We start from the raw sequence: 23,322 nt of genomic DNA, 5'->3' as shown, positions 1-23,322 counted from the left end.
GCACTTTTCTTGAGGAGTTCTGCTGACCTGCCCCCAACCGAGGCAGTCCTTCTGAAAGCATGGGGCCTGGGGATAAGGCGGAAGAATTTGGAGAGGAGCGGAGGATGGGGGCAGGGTCGCTGCAACCAGAGATGGAGGCAGGGCCCCGGAAAGGTACAAGAGACGAAGCCAGAGGGGGCTGACATCCTCAGAGAGCGGGACAAAACTCCTTCCTTCTTGGGAGCTAGGTGATAGCTCTGCCTCAGCATGCAGACAGAAATAGTCTCGCTGATGAAAATAAAGTCAGATTCCTGAAGGGATAAAGGGCTGCTCGCAGGAAAACGCAAACACGGTTTCGTCAAGAACCGTATCCCGCAGAGCCTGTCCTTTAAAAGGCAGCGCAGCAGATATTAAATTGTAGATGCGTTTCTCCTGGCACCTTCCCAGCCTCCCCTCGCAGCCATCCTGCGCCGCGGGACTCCCCTCAGGACCTCCCCGGGCAGGAAGTTCTCAGCTTGTGTGATGGGGCTGAATCCACAGAGAAGGTCCTGCCAGGAAGCGGAGGGGGCAGGTCATGCAGACGGGCGATGTTGAGTCTGCGATTGTTGCAGGATTGGCAACGACGGCCCGGAATGCTTAGGACTTGATTTCTGCAAAATCTAAATCATGCTTGGTTTTGACATTTAAAAAACCAAATCAGCGAGCCCCCACCCCAGTAGAGCCCTTTGCTATTTACTGAATTCCAGCATGGCTGTAAACTGTCGGTCAATGCCATTTGCATCCCAGGAACAGAAATTTTGTCATCGGACTTGATTTTCTCAAGCCATTCTTATTAAAGGGGTGGGTTGCCTGAGAAGTCAAAGGGTTGGTTTGTTCGTTTTTAACTTAGCTGTGGGTTGTGGAATTTGAGGTAGATTCATAGAAAGCCAGAGCGGGGAGGGTCTGGCAAGCATCGGGTCCAGTCTCCCCATTCTGCAGATGGGGAAACAGAGGCCCAAAGTGGGGAGGACCTAGCCAAGTTCTCACAGTAACAGCAAAGCTGTGAGTCCCATGGCTCACCCTCCAGGGCTCTGCAGAATACACTAAAATATGGTCTCATTTCTCTCTCTCAGCCTTGCTTTTATGTGAAATGGGAATAGCAAACTAGCCTTGTATGCCATTTGTGACAATCACGGAAAGCTTTCCCTTTTAAGTGAAAGCACTTCTATAGACTACAAACAGTAGCCATCATTGCAGTGATGGGGACTCCTCCACCAGAAGCAGATCTCTAATTACAGCTAGCAGAGTTTAAAAATCACTCCGTTTTATATCAACAACCAAGGTGGTTTACTCTGGCACCAAACGCACCCTGAAACCAAAGTGTCAGGGGCAGGATGGGGGTTCTTCAGCGAGACACGTTGCACAAAATGCCCACTTCTCAGCCCCTGTGAGTCAAAATCCACCCAGCTGCAAGTCTGTCCCCCTCCCAGTCCACGCCACGGCGGCCACATCCACGCGTGGCTGGGTGGCCAGACTGTGGACCCGATGAGGACCGTTCGGGAGGTGCGGTGTGACTGAGCACAGCTGGAAGCCGCTGCTGTGGCTGCTGTCTAAGAAAGACGACGGAGGCCAAGAATCCAGGCCAGGCTGGAGCCATTTCTTGGCACTGGTCTCCAGAGGGGCCATTTAGCACATTAATAATCTATGAGATACTTCCACCTTCTGGATCCATAAAAAAAAAAGGCGGTGGGAGAGAGGGAGAAGCAATATTAAGGGCACGCACTATGGGTGGGCCTTCCTGGCCATGTCACGGGATGCCCGGTGCAGGAAATTCCGGTTCTGAGAGCTGGCGAATGTCCTCCATGTGGTGAGGAAACGTTGGTAGCTTTCAATTTGGATACAAGTGGGTAGGAGGAAAAACGAGCCCTCGAAAGGGATCTGGGCAGGACCCCAGTGATCCTCTGGAGGGAAAGAGGGGGTCTGTTCCCATGCATTTATTCCTTCACTGACTCATGCTTCTATGTATTTATTCATGCCCTAAACTCAACCAGTGCAGTGCCTGCTCTGTGCTCTCCCAGACACTCCCAGACCAGCACATATCCCACTGCCCAGCACTAGCCACCCCCAGGATGGGCAGACATGGCAGAGAGGCAGTTTGGTGAGGTTCTAGAGGCCTAGAACCCAGACGCTCTGGGTAGTCGTCCCCCCGTGTCTCTCTTTGACGGAACTGGTGTGGGCAAATCAGCAACCTCTTGGAGCCTCACTGGACTCATCTGCAGAATGGGCTAAGTCTGCCCTTCTTCGGGGGCTGTTGAGAGCATCAGACAGGACAGGGTTAATGGAGCAGGGTGGATGCACTCTGCAGACTGTAGGCCCTCTACAGACTAAGGTTGATATTACCGTTCCTGGTGCTTCTGCCATCTGAGACGCTGGCCAGGCCCTGGGCTGGGAATTCCTTGAAGATTTATGTCTCCATTTGTGTCCAGATTCAAAGTCGCGTGGATGAAATGAACTATCACAGACCATGAAGGTGATTCAGAACAGTGAAGTGAAAACAGAGAACTTGCAGGGAAGGCGAAATAAACCCCAAGCAGCTGTAAGAGGTGCACATGCTCTTTTTGGGTGGAGTTTTCACAGAAGCAGAGGCAAAGAAGGGCACGGTCCTGTCGAGCAAGTGCCTGGAGGTTCCCAGTCTATTCCTGCCAAGGACCCAACCCATATCCTTCCTGTCCATCTGGTACAAGATTCAATTCAAGGTTCTAACCCCCATTTTTAATGCAAGACCATGGTATCGAAAGTAATATCAGCTCCCAGTGTGTAAGCCCAATGGCCTCATTGTTTATGCGTCTTTCACTGCCTCAACCCCTTTCTGGAAATACTCGGGGTGTAAATAATTCATTCTAAATAAATAAATCACTCACACTCCTTACGGTACAGCTGATGCTGCTGGTCACAGCACAACAGCAGATTACAGTGAGTTGAGTCTGGAATTACAAGTTGAGACTGGAAAGGCCCGGAGAGGGAATGAGAGAAGTAGTTCCCTCCAGGAGGACAAATGTGTGAAATGGTATAATAGCAACCTAAGATGGTTGTCGTGAGGGTAGACACGATACACGTGGACAGGAAATGGGAAACAGGAAAGTCTCAGGCAAACGGGGACGTGTTGGTCACCCTGCCCAGGCTCCGTCCTACTTCTAGAAGCCCGGGCCTCTGGGCGCTTGATTAGCATTTCCGGTGATTCTGATGCACAGCAGTGAGTGAGATGAGGTGATGAGCCACCCTCAGGTAGAGACAGGGCGGCTCCTAGTGGGTGTGCTCAGAGGGGATTCAGCCACCAGATGAGGGGCTAGATTGTGCAGTTTCCCACATGTACCCACCGGTAGAACTCATCAGGTGGGATGGGGTGGGGGCAGGGTACTGGTGTACTAATTAAGAATGAGATTCCCAGGTCCACTGATCATATCCTAGGGAGGAAGCCTGGGAAGCTGGTTTTTATTTAACAATTGCCTTGGATAGTTCATATCATCAGGGAACCTGGGGAAACACTGGTCTAGAGATTCTCTAAAGCCACAGAGCAGCAGCAGCACCTGTTAGAAATGCAGAGCCCCAGGCCCCACCCCACACCTACTGACCTTGAGTCTGAATTTTAACAAGATCCTAGATGATTCTTGCTGATTTAAGATGCTGGGGTCTCTGAAGGTAGATGTGTCAGCTGAGGGGGAAGGATTTCAAGGGTAGGTGTTCAGACCCTGGAAGGGACTTAAGGGAAATACGTATTCAGCCCCCAAACCTACTTGCAGAATGTCAGGTGTCACCACCTTTGGATTTCCCTGCATCTCAGCATCATGGACCACAAGGACTCTTGTCAAACTATGGTGCAGACGGAGCATGTCTTGCTTGAGCCTCGGTCTGACACGCCAGCCTGGGAGTCCTTTCAGCTCGCAAGGCCCTTGACCCCCTAGTGGCCAGGAGCACACACGGGGGACCTGTGGCTCCCAGTAAGGAGCAGTGGGAAGGACACCGGGTTCGCATGATACCTGGCTTCCCATCCTGGCCCTGCCGTCTCCCAGCTGGGCGGCCTTACACAAACCACTTGCCCTCAGTGGAGCCTGAACACGCTCATCCATAACCATTCTGCTTTCCTCCAAGGACTGTAGTGACACTTGCGTGGGCCCTGGGACGCTGTGTGGCTGCTGGGCAGGTGCCCTAGGACAAGAGCACGGGGTTGGTGTCAGGCACGGCCCTGACTGCTCTGTGTTTATCCTGTTTGATAAGGTGGTCTTGTGCCCATTTGTACAGATGAGGAAACAGAGGCCCAGAGGGGCTAATGTGCTCAGTCAACTTGTAATAATAACAATACCTGGTACATTTCTTGGGCTTGGAGTCACATGGGCTGGGGCTCACATCCAGGCCCTGGCACTTACTAGTTGTGACTCTGGGCAGGTCACTTAGCCTCTCCCAGTCTCAGTGCCTCATCTCTGACATGCAGTGGGGTGGCAGACCCTGGGCTGGTTGTGAGATTAGACAAGACCCTCAGAGTTCCAGGCACTGTGCCTTGTATTCTTCTTCCTTCCCAAGACTAAGGTGGCCTTCTGGTCTACCTTCCAGGAAGAAGTAGGGCCCTGGGACATGGGGTCAGCTCTCTGGGACTAGCTGTGTGGCCTCTATGCATCCACTGTGTTCTCTGGGCCTCCTGCTGCAAAGAGAAAGGGTGGGGCCAGATGATTAAGTCATGTCATTATTCCCTGTAATCCTGTAGCTCAAAGCTATCACCATGTGCCTTAAATCTGTTGTCTTCCCTCTTGTTTCCTGCATGTGACTCCCTCCTATAGTGGTTCCTGGGTTGGGCCTGGTTCTCCCTCCATTCCTAAGCCACTCAGACATGCATTCTCCACCAGAGTGTTCCAGGTAGAGAACCCATTCTACAGGTGAAGGAGGTAGGCCCAGAGAGGTCAAGCAGCCTGTGTCAGGCCACACTATGAGCAGAGGCCAAGGTGCAGGGCCAGCATTGCTGGTAGGTCCCTCTGTCACCCATTCCCCTCGTGCTTGGGGATAGAGCCAGCTCTCTGCAGCTCTGAGGCCTTTGCCCATGCTGTTCCCACTGTTAGGTGCCTTTCTGGTTCCCTCCTTCCCTGGCTGAGCCCTGTGTATTTCCTGAGATTTAGTTTAAGCTTTACCCCCTCCAGGAAGCCTCCCTAGTCTCCCCCAACCCTGCTCCCCAGCTTTGTGTTTTCTTCATTCATTTCATCTTTGCCCTTTCTTCAGTACCTTACAATTCTCTGATGAGGTCTCAGTGTTACCCACTGTGAACTCCCCCAAGACAGTCCTTGCCTGTCTGAGTCATGGCTGCACCTCAAGGGCCTCACACAAGACCTGGCACTGAGTAGGTAGTCCTAAATCAAGAATGGGCACATCCAGATGGCCTATTACAAACCAATTTATAATACTCCTGGCCTACATTCTCTGGCCTTTGCACGGTTCTAACCCTGCGCATTAGTGCATTTACTCCACACACCAACCCACCAACCCTATGACGCTATTATTCTCCTCATCTCACAGGTGAGGAAACTGAGGCACAGAAAGGTTGAGTGTCTTGCCAAGAAATTGCCTGGACTAAGTGGCTCCAGCGTCTATGCTGGCAACCATGAGATATAATGCCTGTCAGCGAATCGCATTTAACCCTTGGGCAACACTGTGGGGAAGGAAGAGCAGGGGAGGAAGCTTCCTAGTTAGGCTGTTTTCAGAATGAGGAAAACAAGACGCTAAGGTCAAAGAGACTTTCCCCTCTTCCTGCTGAGGCCTCAGGGTGTGGGAGTGGGGTGTCTGGAGGCTCCTTCCAGGCCCCTGGGATCCCTCCCAGCCTTCCCCGGGGATGAGCTTCCTGCCTGTCTGCAGATGACCACCCAGGCTGGCTTGAGCCCCTCAGTGCTGGCCTGTGTTCTCCCTGTAAATCGCTCAGCACGTGTGCTTGTGCGCACACACACACACACACACACACACACACCATTTTTTTTTTTTTAATGTTTGTTTATTCTTGAGGGAGTGAGAGACGGAGCATGAGTGGAGGAGGGGCAGAGAGAGAGAGAGGGAGACACAGAATCTGAAGCAGGCTCCAGGCTCTGAGCTGTCAGCACAGAGCCCGACTCAGGGCTTGAACCCACGAACTGTGAGATCGTGACCTGAGCCGAAGTCCGACTCTTAACTGACTGAGCCACTCAGGCACCCCTACACACACACACCACTTTTAAACCTGTTCCTCATCTAGTCACTTGTTGTGTAAAAAAATAAAGGGCTCCTTTGAACTCAAAAAGGAGATGACTGGTTGTTGGTGAAAATCAGTAACTATGCTAAGTATTTCAAGCAGATAGTACTTAGGAGCTCTATTCTGGGTGGTTTTATAATGAATGAGTTGGTTTTGTTTTGTTTTGTTTTGTTTTTTAATAGAGCCTAGCCTACATTAGCGTTGAATTATACAGAAGACTTTTGCTTTGGTTCTGTGTACCAAGGAAATTAAATAATTTATTATTTCCATGATACAGAGCTGAAGCCTTATAAAGTGGGAAGCACTCAACCTGAGACAAAGGATCCTGGGTTAGACAGTTATTTAGATGTTATGCCCAGATGCCGACAGAAGCGTGGTTTTCTCAGATTGGCCACCGATTCCCACACAAGCTGTGATCTAGCACTGTCCTCGTTACTTGTGAGATGGCATGGTGCCTTTATGGGAATGGCCCCCCCTCTCATCCTGGGTGTCTTCTGAGACTCCAGGCCTGTTGCTGGAATAGTGGGGATGTGGACCCTTGGCGCAGCAAAGCAGCTCTGGCCCACCCCAGCAGCCCCCACGAGCAAGAAGGGATCTTTCCTCAGTTCTCAGGTTGAGACTTCTCTTCTCTTCTCTGAGGAGGCTTTCCACCCAGATCCCTGCCTCCAGTAGACACATCCGTAGCAACTGCCTCTCCCCACCCTGCCCTGTCATGCAAGGTTCAGTTTCCTGTTCAGTGTGGAGCTTGCCTGGTGGTTGTCAGTCCCCTCAGTCATCGGGGGGGGGGGGGGGGCAGTGCGGGTGGGGAGGGGTGGGGCCGTACCTCCCTTGTCACTAGTTGGAACCCCAGAACCCAGCATATGGCCTGGAATCTAGGAGAATCTCCAGGAATCTTTTGTTTTTGTTTGGTTTGGGGGTTCTCTCTTTCTCAGTCTCTCCTTTTCGTGCAAGTAGCATTATGAATTCATGGATCTTTAAAATATATATTATATGGACTGTATTCCAATCAGTTGCAGACATTATTTTTTAATGCAGTCAGTGTTTTGGTGGCTCTACTTGTGTTTCTACCTTTCCTCCACATTTTCTTCCAGTTTTTTGGAAAATTTTCAAAGCCTGCAAAAATTAAGAGAAAGCACAATGAACGTCATATATCCTTTGTGTAGGTACACGACTTGTTTGTGTGTTGCCATGTTGGTCTTCCTCTCCCCCTCCTTCCCCTGTCCATCTCACCCCTACACCCATTTTTTTGTCGAAGGCCTTGACAATAGTTTGCAGACATAATGACACTTCACCACTAAATATGTCAGTACGAGGCTGTTCTTCTCCTAAGAACAATTGTATTCTCTTACATCATCATAGTATAATTATCACACCTAAAAATTAATAGCAATGTGATATTACCTATATGTGGTCCATATTCAAATTTCCCCAGTCATCCCCAGAATGTCCTTATTGGCATTTATTTGGGGATAGCATGCTGTGTAAACCCTGTCATGTACTTAGCCCCCTTGAATTTGCTACTTCTAATCTCCTACTTATTTTTATTGTTGTTGTTGTTGCTGTCAGGACATTGACCTTCCTAAAAGGCCCAAGCTAGTTGTTTTATAAAATATTCCCCAAATCCCAAATCTGGATTTGTTTGATCGTTTCTTCACAGCTTGATTCAGGTTAAACAATTTTGGCAAGAATCCAAACATGTTCTTCCCAGTGCTTTGAGTCAAGAGGTCCACCTCTGGACTATTCTTGATGACACTAAATTTGATCGCTTGGTTAAGATAGCATCTGCTAGATTTATTGTAAAGATATCTTCTCCCCTTAGTAATTATTAGGTAAGATGTGGGGCAAGTTTTGGAGGCCCACAATCTTGCCTGATGATGGTCCTTGGGGAGCCACTGTTATATTGGGGCTGCAGAATGGTCCTTTCCTGATTCAACTCCCACCCCCCACTTCTACACTAATGCTGGCATTCTCCTCTGCAGAAGAGGATTCCCTTTTTTGAGGCTTTCTTCCCCTCCCTCCCCTCTGCCCCCCCTCCTCTTTCTCTCCCTTCCTGCCTCCTCCTCCATTAGTTTGGACACTTAATATTTACCTGCCTTAGATTTGGAATCAGCCCTTTCTCTAAGCATTCCTGATTCTTCCTGCTGGGGAATCATATTTAGGAACCATGATCTGGATGCTAGCTGTGCTCATTGCTACTGGGCTTCACTGCTTCTAGGTTTTTTCCAGTGGACTGAACTAGAAAATATAATTCTTAAGATGTTTTAATCAAAAGCATTTAAGGGGCATCTGGGTGGCTCATTCGGCTAAGTGTCTGCCTTTTTTTATTTTTATTATTTTTAATGTTTATTTATTTTTGAGAGAGAGAGAGAGAGAGAGAGAGCGAGCACGAGCAGGGGAGGAACAGAGAGGGGGAGAAACAGAATCTGAAGCAGGCTCCACACTCTGAGCTGTCAGCACAGAGCTCGATGCAGGGCTCGAACTCATGAACTGCGAGATCATGACCTGAGCAGAAATCGGAAGCATCTGACTCTTGATTTCAGTTCAGGTCATGATCTCACAGTTCATGGGTTACAGCCCCGCATCAGGCTCTGCACTGACAGCGTGGGGCCTGCTTGGGATTCTCTCTCTCTCCATCTCTCTCTGCCCCTCCACCACTTGCTTTCACACACTTTCTCTCTCTCAAGATAAATAAATAAACGTTAAAAAAAAAGTGTTTAAACTTTAATATGGCTACAAGGAGATAATCACACAAATATAGGACATTTTACAAGTCACCTGGCCTGGATTCTTCAGAAAATTTAGTGTTGTGGAAAACAATAAGAACAATAACAGAAAGGCAGGGGAGTGTTCTCAGATGAAAAGAGATGATACAAATATAGCAGCCAAATGAGAGGCACGAATGCTGATTGGATCCTGATTTTTAGCAATGGAAAGGGCATTTTGGGGAAATTGAAGAATCAGTGTGGACTGACCATGGGATGGTACTGAATTGCCCTTTATTCTCGGAAGTGCGATAATGACCCAGTAATGCTACTGGGGAATGTTCTCAGGTGGTGCATTCTGGACTGATAGGAAGGAGTCAAGTGTCAAAGTGCTTATAAGTTGATTTCAGATGCATCAAAACCAAAAACGTGTGTGTGTGTGTGTGTGTGTGTGTGTGTGTGTATACGTGTGTATATGTGTGTGTGTATGTACATATGCATGTGTATGTGTATATAGAGAAGAAAGCAGATGTGGAAAATGCCAAATGGTGAAGGGTATATGGGGTTCACTGTATGTTCTTTCAACCTTTTTGTAGGTCTGAATATTTTAATAATGAAAAGTTGGGAATGTGTGTGGGGGTACCTTGGGGGGGGGGAGATTATATTTCTCCTAGTTGGACAGTGAAGATGCATCTAGAAGTTTCTTTACAGATTTTTCCTTGTGTGATTGTATTAGCAACTCTTATACTCTTAAGTACCTTTGTTTTCAGGCCTTAGGGATTTATTTTTTTTCTTTCTGTTGATTTCTTTTTAAAACATATATAACTTTTAGATGATTGTATAGTCAAAAATATGCAAGGGGCGCCTGGGTGGCTCAGTTGGTTAAGCATCCGACTTCGGCTCAGGTCATGATCTCGAGATCCATGAGTTTGAGCCCCGTGTTGGGCTCTGTGCCGACAGCTCAGAGCCTGGAGCCCACTTCGAGTTCTGTGTCTCTGTCTGTCTCTGCCCCTTCCCTACTCACAATCTGCCTCTCTCTGTCTCTCAAAAATAAATAAACATTAAATAAATTAAAAATAATATGCAACAAATAGAGAATTTCTGGACCCAATACAGCTTCCCTCTGTTCTGGTCCCTGCCATTCCTGTAGATAGCCATTTTTATTAGTTTTTTATTTAGTGTTTCTCATTCCAAATATACGTAAGTGTGTGTTTTCATTCCTCTTCCTCTTTAAAAAAATTTTTTTAATGTTTATTATTTATTTTTGAGAGAGAGAGAGAGAGAGACAAAGACAGAGACAGAGTCAAGCAGGGGAAGGGCAGAGAGAGAGTGGGACACAGAATCCAAAGCAGGCTCCAGGCTCTGAGCTGTCGACACAGAGGCCGACGCGGGGCTTGAACTCACGAACTGGGAAATCGTGACCTGAGCCAAAGTCAGATGCTCAACCGACTGAGTCACCCAGGCGACCCTCCTCTTCCTCTTTCTTTTTTAAATTTTTTTTTAACGTTTATTTATTTTTGAGACAGAGAGAGACAGAGCATGAACAGGGGAGGAGCAGAGAGAGAGGGAGACACAGAATCGGAAACAGGCTCCAGGCTCTGAGCCATCAGCCCAGAGCCCGACACGGGGCTCGAACTCACGGACTGTAAGATCATGACCTGAGCCGAAGTCGGACGATTAACCGACCAAGCCACCCAGGCGCCCCTCCTCTTCCTCTTTCTTACGCCAAAGGGAGCATACTAGATATGCTATTCTGCACCTTACTTTTTTCCCCTTAATTTTCCCAGAGCTCACTGTTTTACCAGTATATAAAGACATTCCTGATTTTTTACAGCTACAATTGGGGAATGAATTTCTAGAAGTGGGATTTGTGGGCCAAGAGAATGCATCTGTAATTTTTCTAGAAAATAAGTATTTGCTGAATGAATGAGAAAACGAATGAATGAACTTGATTAAGAAGGAGCAGAAAGTAAAAGGCTAATATCCAAATGGAGACTTAAGACGATTAGACTGAATAACTGCCTTGAGAGAGGCTGGTTTGAAACCCCTCTGACGAAGTCTTGGAGTGCTGCAGTTTTCATTCTGTCGCCTAAAGAAAGAATCCCTCCTTGGTTTGTCAATTAAACACAGAACTGCAAGCTCGTGAAATGGTGGAGCTGAAATAAAAAGCCAGCCAGCGTCATCTCCTTATTTTAACAGCGAGGAACCCCAGGCCCAGAAAGAGGAGGGGACCAACGGAAAGGTGGAGAAGAAAGCCCAAATTTAGTTCAGTTCCACCTACTTCAGTAAACAGCACGTGAAGTATCTGCTTTGTTATTAAGCACACTTGTTTGCATATTCTACCAGGAGCCAAATGTAAAATCCTACTACCAAGAGATAGTCCATAAAGAGCACAGCGGTTCAGACCCCTGAGCGCTTTCTGTCATAGTGACATCACCTTCAACAGAGCTGTCTCGGTGTAAATGGATTTTGTTTCACATCTTTTGTGTTCTTCTAGAGCATTCAAATGCAGTCACGATGATAAATCGGATCAGGTGGAGGCTTTGACTGGCTGTGTGCGTTCTGGCCGATGATGTGGGTGGTCATGTTTGCTGAGGATAGTCTGAAATTACATAATCATGGCGTTGGTGGCATTCTGTTTTGATTCTGAGCAGGCAGCATGGAGCGGCAAGTGAGTGTAGCCCAGCCCAGCCGTGGGCTCGGGCTGTGAGCGGGGCAAGTCCCTTGTCTTCTCTGGTCCCCGGTGTGTAAAGTGAGGAGTTAGACAAGTTCAGGATGGCAGATAAATGAATGACGTTGGTGCCGTTACTTCCCGGTCCTGTGCTAACTGCAGGCATGACTAATTGATCACTGCACACTCTTCACTGACTTGACCCACTTCTTTTGCAGCCACTGTCATCCCGCTCATGATGTCGCATAGGCTCCCGCCTATTTACCGTCTCTGGCTTGGATGGTTACTTAGGGCTACCACAAAGAATACAGGTGCCCAGTTAAATTTAAATTTCAGACAAAAAAAGAATAAGCTTTAGTACAAGTGTGTCCCCAGTATTGCTAAATATGGCAGCCCTCTTACTTAGGCCATTTCTACTTGTACAGTTAATTCTCTCTTTTAAATGTAATTAATTTCTTTCAGTCGAGACATCTATCTACCCTCCCTGTGGTACTTCTGGTAGTGCATATTCTCCAGTGCCCAAATAAGAGTCTAACTCATTCTATATTGTTTCAATTCATATTATGACTTAATGTAATGGAAAGTGGTGGAGATTGGAGGAGGAGATTTTAATTTCTGAGGACTGTATATTTTTGTAGGACTCCTTAATGAACCTAAAATCCAGTGTTTCCCCGATCTCATAGACCCTTGCGTATACCACTTGGATTGTTAACTTATTTCGTATTTTCCCTTAAATACACTCATCTTTTTATTTACAGACCATGAATGGGAAAATCAGTATCACTTTCTAAGAAGTTGGTGTAAAAGTAAAAAAGAGAAAACATACGTAGTGAGATATAAAATATTAATCTGGGGCTCAACTAAAATCGTTGGGTCTCCCACCAGCAGTATACATAGGCCACAACACTGACTCGTGCAATCCCCCTGCTGGTTTGGGAATCACCTCCATGACCTTGATAGATATGTGATTCTTGAGCATCTCCTTGAATACCTCCAGCGATGGAGAACTCAGTACTTTGCAAGATTTCGATTCATTTTTGAATATCTCATTATTAAATGTTTCTTCTTAAATATTGATCCATATCAGCCTCCCCGAAACAGTCATCTATTGATCCTCATTTTCTCTCTGGGACCCCACACACGAAGCTTGTTCCCTTTGCCTTCGTTCATACATTCATTTATTCAGCAAATATTTGAATGCTTCTTATCCAACAACTTGAGTGGCTATTATCTTACAGTAGCATTGGGGAAGTAAGGATGTACTTACAATATAGTGTGATAAGATCTGATGGGGGTAGGGTGGAGGAGGTCCAGCTGCCCTAGCCTGGAAGCATCTGTGTGTGTATGTGGGAAAGCTTTTTCATAGGGGAGTGAGAGAGGCCTGATATGATTTGGGAAATAGAGGGCTGGTGTGAGAGGGAGAGAAAGGAGGCTGAAACAGTAGAAAAGGTGAAGGGTGACCAGACCAGGTAGGTTTTGTAACCCTTGCCTTCCATCAGCACAGGGATTTATTTCCTATAAAACATTTTCACATCCAAATTCTCGTTTATTTTTTACGAGCCTTTGGAGAGTTAGTCAGGACAGGACTTAGTCTCTCCATTTCACAGGTAAGAAAACTGAGACCTAACGTTGCTGGTAGATTTGCAGCTGGTATATGGAAAAGCTGGGTCTTTATGTCCCATGGCCATGTGTCTGTGCTCATTTCCTGTGTCCCAGCTCCAGCCCCGCTGGTCCAGAATGACTTCCTCTACCCTTTCGAGGAAGACTTCACATTCTTGGAAAGCACCTTTGAATATTTTATCTTGATTCAACTTAATTAATTTTCCCCGGACTGACCATGAAGCGAATCTCAGAGGCCTGGAGTCCAGAATTCTGCCACTCCCTTCCTTGGTTATGGGAGGCATTGGCTTACAGGGGTGAACTGAACCAAAGATGACCCATTCTTTTGGAGGCCTGATGTCCCTGAGATCCAGCCTTCCCACAGCAAGAGGAAAAACCAGTGCTGGGAGAACTGAGGGATAACAGGGAAGGCTCCCTGGAGGAGGTGGCTATGAGTAGGCCTGGACAGATGATTAGGAGCTGGCCCTGAAGAGATGGGAGGATCCAGCAGACAGAAATACTGCATGCGCTTTCACTGCAAGCCTTGAGGTGGGCCCCAGCACACCTTTCTCCCCCTATAGATATGATGTCAACCTATCGACTAATTAGAGGTGCTAAATTGACATGAGGAGACATGATTTTTGCAGTGTGGTAATTAAAAGGCAGTTGGCTTCACAGCTGTGATCACACGAGAGCACTTCTTACCCATAAAGACATCAACTGAAAGCAAAGTGCAAAGGAGCTGAGGAAGCCGAAGAGGATTCTAATGTAATTTGCTAATTTCCTACATTTGTCACCTGTACAGCTGCAAAGGGAAAATGGAACATTTTACCAGAAGTTTAAGAGAAAATTAAAGACATACATTCTAATTGTACACAATTAGACAAGCAATATAATCATTATTATTTTTTTAAATTAACAAGCCATTTTACATTCACTACATTAGGATTTAGAAGGCCTGATTTAGAATTATGTCTCTGTCTGGTAGCAGCCACATCACAGCGAGTGAACCCATTCATTCACCGAGGCATCTCATCTGTCAAATGGGTATACCCCTCTCCCTGCTGCCTTCCTCGGGGTTGAGGAAGAAGCTTTGTAAGTCAAAAGGCCTTTCATAAGGATAAGAAACAGCATGTAACCCTCGTAATGTCTAAGTCTGGAAGTTGTGACCTGACATTAGCCATCATTCACTGGGTGCCTATACTACTCTGATCCTGAGACGGGAGTGGGATGGGGTATGTCACCCTGGATTACAGAGAAGGAGACAGATCCCACAAGGTGATGGAGTGCTCCCAAAATTGAACAGTGAGTAGCAGACCTGGAGCTTGGACCCGACCCATCGAAACTGAAACCCTGAATTCCTACCCTTATGGACCATACTACTTTCTCAGCACTGGCTTGGTTTTGCCTTTTCTCTGTTTTACTCCCACGTCTGACTTAAAAAAGAAAGAAAGAAGGATTTGAGGAAGTAATATTTGTTTTCCTATCTTCTTTGCATCAAATAATGCTAGAAATGCTGAGGTGGGGAATGAAGGAGTAAAAATTACTGGACCGCATAACAAAAGCGAAAAAGTAAATTACTTTGTAATTTAATATTTACAAATAAATAAAAGCTATTTCTTGAACTGGGTGATGGGCAGTTGGATATTGGTTTTGTTATTACTCCTTAAGCCGAACATGTATATTTCATACACTTATACAGTTATATGTAGTTTATATTTCATGATAAAAGTTTAAAAAGAAAAATATGAAGAATTTTCTGTTAAATAAAAAGCCAAAAATATGTATGAGTTCTGTTTCACATAATTGAATTGGGCCACCTTAGGGAAATCAAAAGCATTATAAGCCAGTGATTCGGTATTATTGTTGTTTCTTTTAAGCAAATCTTATTGTTTCTTCTCCTTTCTTTTAAATTGCCCTAGTTGTTTTCTCCCCTTGTACCGGGTGCCTCCCTAGGAAGCAGCCTTGAATATTGGAAGAGAGAGCTGCCAAAAAGGAAAGTCCCAAGTTCAAGCCTTAGCCTTGCCACTTGCTAACGTGTGAATTCAAGCCACTCACTCAACCTCTCTGAGGTCCGGTTTCCTTATTTATAAAACGAGAGTAATACTGTCTACTCTACCAATATGGTGGGGTTTTGCGAAGATGAAAATTAAACTAAAGAAGTAAATGTGTTTTGGAAGTTGTTAATTATAGAAGCATCGCAGTCTGTGGAATGAGCAGAGACTCGTCAGTCTCCCTGCTCTGCCTGTTGCTTGCTGGGTGACCAAGTGCCAGTGACTTAACCTCTCTGAGCCTCAGTCTCCTCATCTGAAAAATGCAGATCACAATAGTGTCTCCCTCATAGTATTATTTTGCCCATCAAATGAGACAGTGAATGCTGAGCCCTGAATGTGATGTTTGCCCCACAGCAGGTGCTCATCATACAACTTCAAGGAGTCAAAATACCTGAGCTGGAATCCCAGCTTTGCCCCTTATGTGGTCTCAGGCATGTCACTGTACCTCCCTGAGCCTCAGTTGCTCCATGAAGAACGAAGACAATGATGCCTCCTCTACCTCTGTCACGAATTGTTTTGAGCCCCGCCCCGCCCCCCCCCCCCCCCCCCCCCCCCCGAAGAATATGGCATGGAAGTGAGTGGTGAGAGCCAGGCTGCTGTGCACCTCTGAGTGATTCGAAACTAGCACTCATCAACAAAAGGAGAGATGATTGTTCCCCCAGTGGTTCTGGCCCAGGATGTCTGCCTAAAGAGGCCTCCAACCTTAGGGCAGGTCTCCGCACGACACCCCAGCAAGCCTTCCGGGGACTGGGGCTTCACGAACCCACCCCGATGCCGGGCATTCCTTTCCCCTCGTTAACTCGGGAAATGCTTTGCAACCACTCCGCATCACATTAATCTCACAGGCATCTGTGGAGAGGCACTTTGTGTCCAGTCTTTCGCCAGGGCTTGGGGTGCAGCGGCGACCTGGCGCAGACCTAAAGCAGCCCGGAGTTCCCAACGCACCCAGCCCAGTGCCTTTGTATACATCCTGGCACTGGCCACAAACAGGGTTTTGTCAGAAGCTTCCTGAGAAAGTTGCATTCCATTCATCTCGGCTGAAAGGGACCCGAGATGACAAATACTTCCCTCATTTAATTACAGAAACAGTCAGCAAACCCATGGAAAGAGATTAAACCAAGCAGAGAAAAGAGCAAGCCTCCATCCTATTCTGCCCCCCTTGCTTCTAGCCCCAGTTTCTCACCTAGGATTTAGCAAGGAGGGCCGCTCTTAGATGTACTCTCCACCTGAAAAGTGCCGAATCTCTGCAGGAAAGTTAAAGTCAGAGACCCCAAACCAGGGAGAGAATGAATTGCATTTAGGCAAGAATCCATCAGTGGCTCGGAGTTTAATAAAGGTCCTGAAGTTGGGAGGTATGTTTACATTTTTCATCTGGGCTTACATCTGCAGAGAAGTGAGACGCAAAGGCAATTATCTGAATAAATCAGATCAAATGAAATGCATACCCGCATGAAGTGAACAAACTTTTTTATCATTTTCCTCAATTGGAGGAAATTGTTGGGGAGAAAAGCAGAATTGTGTGGTCTCAAGGAACCTTTGAAATCCTTTGTCCATCGTTTTCAGAGGTGAGGAAAACAGACGCCTAGAAGAAATGATGCCCTTGTTCTCACGGTCCTAGAGACAGGGTTGAGCCTGGTTTTCCCAGGTCCCTAAAGTGGCCTTGTAGTGGCCCCAGCTTAATGTTGAAGTGACTTGTGGTTCAATGTGCACACCCTAAACTCGCAAAAATACTGTGTGCCAGGAGAGAGATGCTGACGACTCTCTCCCCTTCCTACTCTGCTGGGTAAGGTGTGCCCCCAGAACGGAAACTTTCTATGTGTGAGAGACTGGAAACCTTGCCCCTTGTGCTACTGGGTCTCAGAAGAAGGAGCAAGCCTTCGGGTTTGGATCATTGCCTCATCTCACCCGGAACTGGAAGTTAAGAGCCGGTTGAAGAAAGAGAACCAGATGTGAACTTAAAAGACCAGCTTCACAGTTCCTGTATTGACCTTGCACAACTGTATCACCTTTGTCTTTCCTTGGTTTCTCCGGCTGTAAGATGGATGGTGATTCCTACCTCAAAGAACCAAGGGGCTCTAAGACTAACTGACATCCTAGATGTTTGGCAGCTTCGATGATTCTAAAAAAGATGGAGCTAGATTAATAAATTCCCACTAAGCTTTGCCTCCCAGCACTCCGGACACTACCTCGTAAAATAACAATTGTTCTGAAAAATAATGGACTTTTCCCTCTCTCTCCCATAATCTGCGTTAGAGACCCAGGGCTTTGCCAGTCAGAAAATTGGACAGCTACACCTCTACTCACAGTTGCTGATCTTTGAAGCAACCAAGATGCTTTCTTCTCTTCATTTTTATCTATCTTTGCAAATTCAAACAAAGCTATAAATTGCTAGGAAAAGCTGGATAAGGGGAGACAGGAGGGCATTAGGAATGCACTGCATACTGGGAAGCAGAAAACTCCCAAGTACAGTTTTATGGGCAAGACAGAAAAACCCTGGCAACTGTGCATGATGGAAATTGAATGTACTGTGTTGATCCAGAGTATCTGAAAATTAGGCACTGAGGGCAAAGCTGTCACCTCATTAACGTAGAACAGCAAAAAGTGAGAGCCTCTTGGACACCTAAGACTGTGCTCGAATACTTCTTTTTCAGTTTTCTGGGTAAAATATTCAATTATAATGTAAAAAGACAGAAAACAGGGCCAAGGGCAATCCACATATTATGTTATTTGATAAGCCATGTCTGAAAAGACCTGCCTTGCTTTTGACAATGAGTACACTAGAAACACCTAACACCCAGCCTTTGAAAAAATATTGCAAAAATAATCAAAGTTGCATAATACCCAGAAAAAGCAGAGGAAGAGTCCATCTCTGAAAATGTCCTATTGTAGGATAAAGAAGAAAACTTTCAAAACATACTTGGCATCCTCAATCATATGCAGAAAAAACATGGTCTCCATGAATTAGCCTGAGATAAGATGTCGGGGTGTGATCGTACAAAATTCTTGGAAAATGGAAACTCTCAGTGACAAAATAAAAATATATTAGAGACAGTAAAGCTTAAAAGTGAGGCTGTTGAAAAGCATATCAAGAAACTTGTAGAACAAAGAAGCTGAATGGCTGAATTGTTTATGTACCACATTGTAGTCAAAGGTCTGCAGAGTCAAATAATAATGATGTGCCACCATATCCCAGAAAGATTAGCAAGGAAAGATTGTAGGAAAGCAATAAGATGCTCTTGTGAGATACAGAAGACAAGGACCAGGAGATTATATACTTATTGTATAAACTACATTTAGAGTATATGTAGATTTTTTTTTTCTGAGTTGAAAGACCTGAGTGTATAGATTGAAGGATTCCCTGTGTTTCAGATAAAATCAAGAGTGCCCACACCAAGATCAATCTTGGCAAATATTTTGAATTCTAGGAATAAAGAACAAACATTCTTCAGGGATCCAGGCAGAGGATACCAGATGGCTACAAAGGAACAAGAGTCAAACTAGCCCCAGATTTCTCATCTGTATCACTTTGTAGTTTCAAGGGGGAGAAGTGTAGCCCAAGAATTTTATACCCAGCTAAATTCTACCATGTGTGTGTCAAGGCAACTGAGGGTCATCCTCAGCAAGTTTTCAACTACTTGCCCTTCTTCATAATATTAAAAGATACTCCAGCAGGTTGAGACAAGAAGCAAGATTAACATATCCAGAATGGAGAAGAGTAGACATGTAGTCTAAATACCGAAGAGAACATGAGGAAACAAATAGGAAGCATACAAAAAAAGAGTAAGACTGCCAACAGGATGGTAAGTGCAAGGTCAAGAACTTATTACAGCAATAAGCATATATGTTTTTAAATCCATGTGCTCTTTTCAAGAAATATACTTTCAAATAATCTTAACAGAATGCAAATAAAAGGAGGATCAGATCTGTGGCAGGCAAATGCAAGCAGAAATTAAGTAAGGGTTTCAATATTAATATTATGCATGATATGATAGAAGTCAAAAAGTAATAAAGTGACAGAAAGGTTTGTTTTACCTTGACAAATATTTTAATTCTTAGTTCATGTAATGATGATTAAGTGCCTGTGTTTGGACTAGACAAGGATACACATTGCTGAAAAATAAAGATATAATTGTAATAAACTTTTATGCTGAGAACAACATAAAATCAAAGTATACAAAGCAAAAACTGTTGAAATACATAGGGAAATTGTCAGAGACGATAGAGAAAAATGTAGTAAGTCTTCTAATCTTTGACAGATCGAGTAAACAGAAATACAAAGCATGTGATAATAAGATACTTTTGTTGATTATATCTGTTATGCATAAGAAGTCTGACAAAGACTTTTATAGCTTACAATTTGAGACTGCATTCTCTTTTCCAGCCACCATGGAACTTTTAGAAAAATTGATTGTAGAATAGGCCACAAAGAAAATCTCAATAAATTCCAAAAGCAGACACTAAATATGCCGGATTCTCAAAACAATGCAACAAAACTATAAATGAGAACAAAACTATAAAATCAATTTAAAAGTACTCTCCAAAATAAATCCTTGGTTAGGGATTAGCTCAGAGCCTCAATCATCACAGTCTGTTTAGAAATGAACTTGGTTGAGGGGTGCCTGGGTGGCTCAGTCAGTTAAGCCTCTGACTCTCGGTTTCAGCTCAAGTCATGATCTCATGGTTCATGAGATGGACCCCCGAGTTGGGTGGCACAGAGCCTGTTTGGGATTCTCTCTCTCTCTCCCTCTCTCTCTGCCCTTCCCCCCTCAAAATAAATAAATAAACTAAAAAAAAAAAAAAAAGAAAGAAATGAAATGAAATTAACTTGGCTGTGAGAAATAAGGCAGGAGAGCCCAGAAGGGTTTGGCATTCCAGTTAGGGCCATAAGAGTGACTATGCCTGGAAGGAAGGCCTAGCCTAGCAAGTACATAGGATGCAAGGGGAGAAAGAGGGCTGGTATTGGAGTCCTGTAGATCTGGATTGGAGTCCTGCTCCTACCTCTTCCTGGCTATGGTGAATATGAATCTCCCTAAGCAATTCCAATGTACAGCCAATAACACAATTCCAATAACACAATAAAAATATATTGAGAACCCCAGAGCTAGATGACTTCTCAGGTTCCTGCAATTCTGAAATTCAGCAGCGCTACTAGGCATGTGCAGACTTTGCCCATGGAAGAAAGTTTTAGGGGGCTAAAGCCAGAGGAACGGTGATGCAGAGCAATCCAATCAAAGTGTGCATTATCTCAAATGGGGCAGAAAATGCCAGTACCAGTTAATATTTTGCACCCAACATGATTTAGACCGGGGGCATATATTGTACTCCAAGCCCATTGTAAACACAATGGGCCATTTATTCACTGAACAGTAACCACTGTAATTACCTACAGGGCAAACATACGAGGTTGTTCAAGCAACAATTAATTGTGGACCTGGAATTGATGGGACAATAGTGATAAAGTATCAACCAGAGTGTGATTCAGAAATCACATCAGAAAACCAATATTTCCCAAATTGTGTTAGATAAGCATTTTGGGGGAGGTGATGGCACATATACCACCCCAGGTCCTGAAAGAGTTACTCCCGGATTTTTCTGATAGCTCCTTCTTACACTGGTGACTGTAGGAGGCTTGAAGTGTTGTTTTAATGTTGAGAGAAAAATCACAGACCCTGTGTTTGAGGAGACGATAGAGAACATCTATTTCTGGTGCTCACCCTGGGACCCAGATGTCACCAGCAGGCAGGGGTGCTGCCCTTGTTTGGGTTGTGGGATCCTCTCTGTGAATCTGATAGCAGCCATGGATCCTCTTTTCCGTGAGGAAAAACGTGCATGTCAGTAATGCACACATGACCACACAAGCCTTTTCATAGAGTTTTTGGGGAGCTCACAGATGCCTTGGAACCCCTCTGTATTCTCATTAGGTCGTAGTCCAGCCCCCGTGTGCATACCTCCGGACACAGGGATCTCATTTCTTCCATTGCTGGGCAACTCTGAATGGAAGCCTTCCTCAGTGTGTCCAGTGGAGATCTTCCCCTCTGTATGTTCTCCCTATTTGTTCTTATTCTACCCAGAACTTTTTAAAACTGTCATTCTACACTTGACTTTTACCAGTCTTGGGATGATGTCCCTACACGTACCCTCTAGCTCTAGGGGACAGATGATGGGATATTTCATTCCTACACGTACCCTCTAGCTCTAGGGGACAGATGATGGGATATTTTATGTTCATCTCCAACAGATGGGATGTGTTGAGGTTGCTGGCTGGACGCAAGAGATGCAGGGGTCCTAGGTAGTGGCTGTCTACCCTCTGAGCCAGACCAGGAAAGGACAAAGTCTCCCCTGCACCACTCTGCAAAAGTCTGGCAGGGAGGGGAGAAGGAGTGCTTCCTCAGATAACAGGAGAGACAATAAAAGCACCTTCAGCTGGGGCCTGAGGGCACCGGATGTTATTTCTCTGGATGCTGAAATTGACTCTGGGATGGATTAGGTCTAGAGCTGCTGCAAGGATGGCAAGGGCTCAGGGAGAAAGCAGGTGGTGGCAGGTGAGCTTGCCTTGGCTATGCCTTCTCTGGGCAAAGGATTTACACGAGACAAAAGAAAGAAGGAAGAAGAAGGAAGGGAGGGAGGCTGGTAGGAAGGAAGAGAGGAACAGAGGGAATGGGGGTGTGGTGTGGTGTGGTGAACGACAGACTAAAAGAAACCATGGAAGAATTATTTAATAATCTCGGTGAGGGAAAGGCCTTTCTAAATATGACACAAAACCTGAGGACATTAAAGAGAAAAAATTGATAAATTCAACGACATTTAAAAAAAAAGTCTCTATGTCAGAAGACACTGTAAGAAACATAAAAAGAAAAAGTTCAAACTAGGGGGACATTAGCAACTTATGTTGCAAAGGGCTAGTTTCATTAATGTAAAAGATCACTTATGCCAACTGATAAGAAAAGGACTAGAAATCAAATTGGAAAACAGGTAAAGGATGTGAATGGTTTCCAGAAACAAACTGCAAATTGCTCTTGAGCATAGGAAAAGGTACTCAACCTCGCCTCTAATAAGGTAAATGCAAATTAGACGAGCAAGAAGAAACCATGTTTCCACCTTCACACAGCAAAGATCAAAAAGTGTGGTATGTGCCTTCTGTGGGTGAAGCCAGGAGGAAAGGGAGAGCAGAGATCAGAGGAAATGCTATGGAGGAGGTGACATTTAAGCTGGGCCTTGGAGGACAGATAATTAAAATCCAATTTAGCAACTTACTGGCACTTAAAAGAAAGAGAAGGAATAATAAAGGGGAAGATAGACAGATTTGACTACTGAGTGTAAATTAAAACACACACACACACACACACACACACACACAATGAAAAGCAAACAAACCGGGATATTTGTAGCCACTGCAATAGTCTGAGTTTGGATGCTGTACATATAAAAAAAAGTCTTCATTAAATTCAGTAGGAAAAGCATTGGAATACCACTCAAAAATAAGCAAAGGATATGACAAAGTCACTCCTAAAATAGATCATACTACTGGTTAGCGATCCCAGGGAAATGGTCTCAACATTATGCATAACCCACGAATGCAATATGATTTATTTTTTTTAGTGATAGATCATTATAAGATTATATAGAGGAATGTTTTATTTCTCTCTGTTGCGATGACTGTGGTGAAATAGGCCCTCTAATTATACCTGGCTAGTGGGTGTGTAAATTGATACAATGGGGGGGGGGAGATAAGTATTAAATCTTTAAAAGCTCATATCTTTTATCTGGGAAATTTTATATCACAGACTCTATGCAATAGAAATAGCCTAAAATGTGGACAAAAGATGCTCTGCACAAAGATGCTTGTAGACTAATATGACAATAATGACAAATTACGAACGGTCTAAATGCCCCCAAATTAGAGAGTATTCAGTAAATCATGATGTGTTCATATGCTGGAATATTATGCAGCCATTAAAATGTTTGCAAGGAGGTTTTGTTTTGTTTTTTAAACAGGATGGTTTCGATGCTTGTAGGATAATGTTAAGGAGTGGGGAGGAGTTCAATTGTGTATGTAGAATGATCTCAAGAACCTCT

At 45.0% G+C, this 23,322-nt stretch overlaps 1 protein-coding gene across 1 annotated transcript in view; it reads left to right on the top strand.

Annotated features, from left to right (window-relative positions):
* Nucleotides 1-23,322, top strand: part of GABBR2 (gamma-aminobutyric acid type B receptor subunit 2) — a 350,606-nt gene that overhangs the window by 116,919 nt on the left and 210,365 nt on the right. The gene's annotated exons all lie outside the window — the stretch shown is intronic.

Source organism: Prionailurus bengalensis, chromosome D4 (assembly GCF_016509475.1).
Source record: "Prionailurus bengalensis isolate Pbe53 chromosome D4, Fcat_Pben_1.1_paternal_pri, whole genome shotgun sequence".
In the NCBI taxonomy this organism is placed as follows: domain Eukaryota; kingdom Metazoa; phylum Chordata; class Mammalia; order Carnivora; family Felidae; genus Prionailurus; species Prionailurus bengalensis.
Note: the sequence above shows the minus strand (reverse complement) of the source record. Positions and strands in the feature narration are given on the sequence as shown.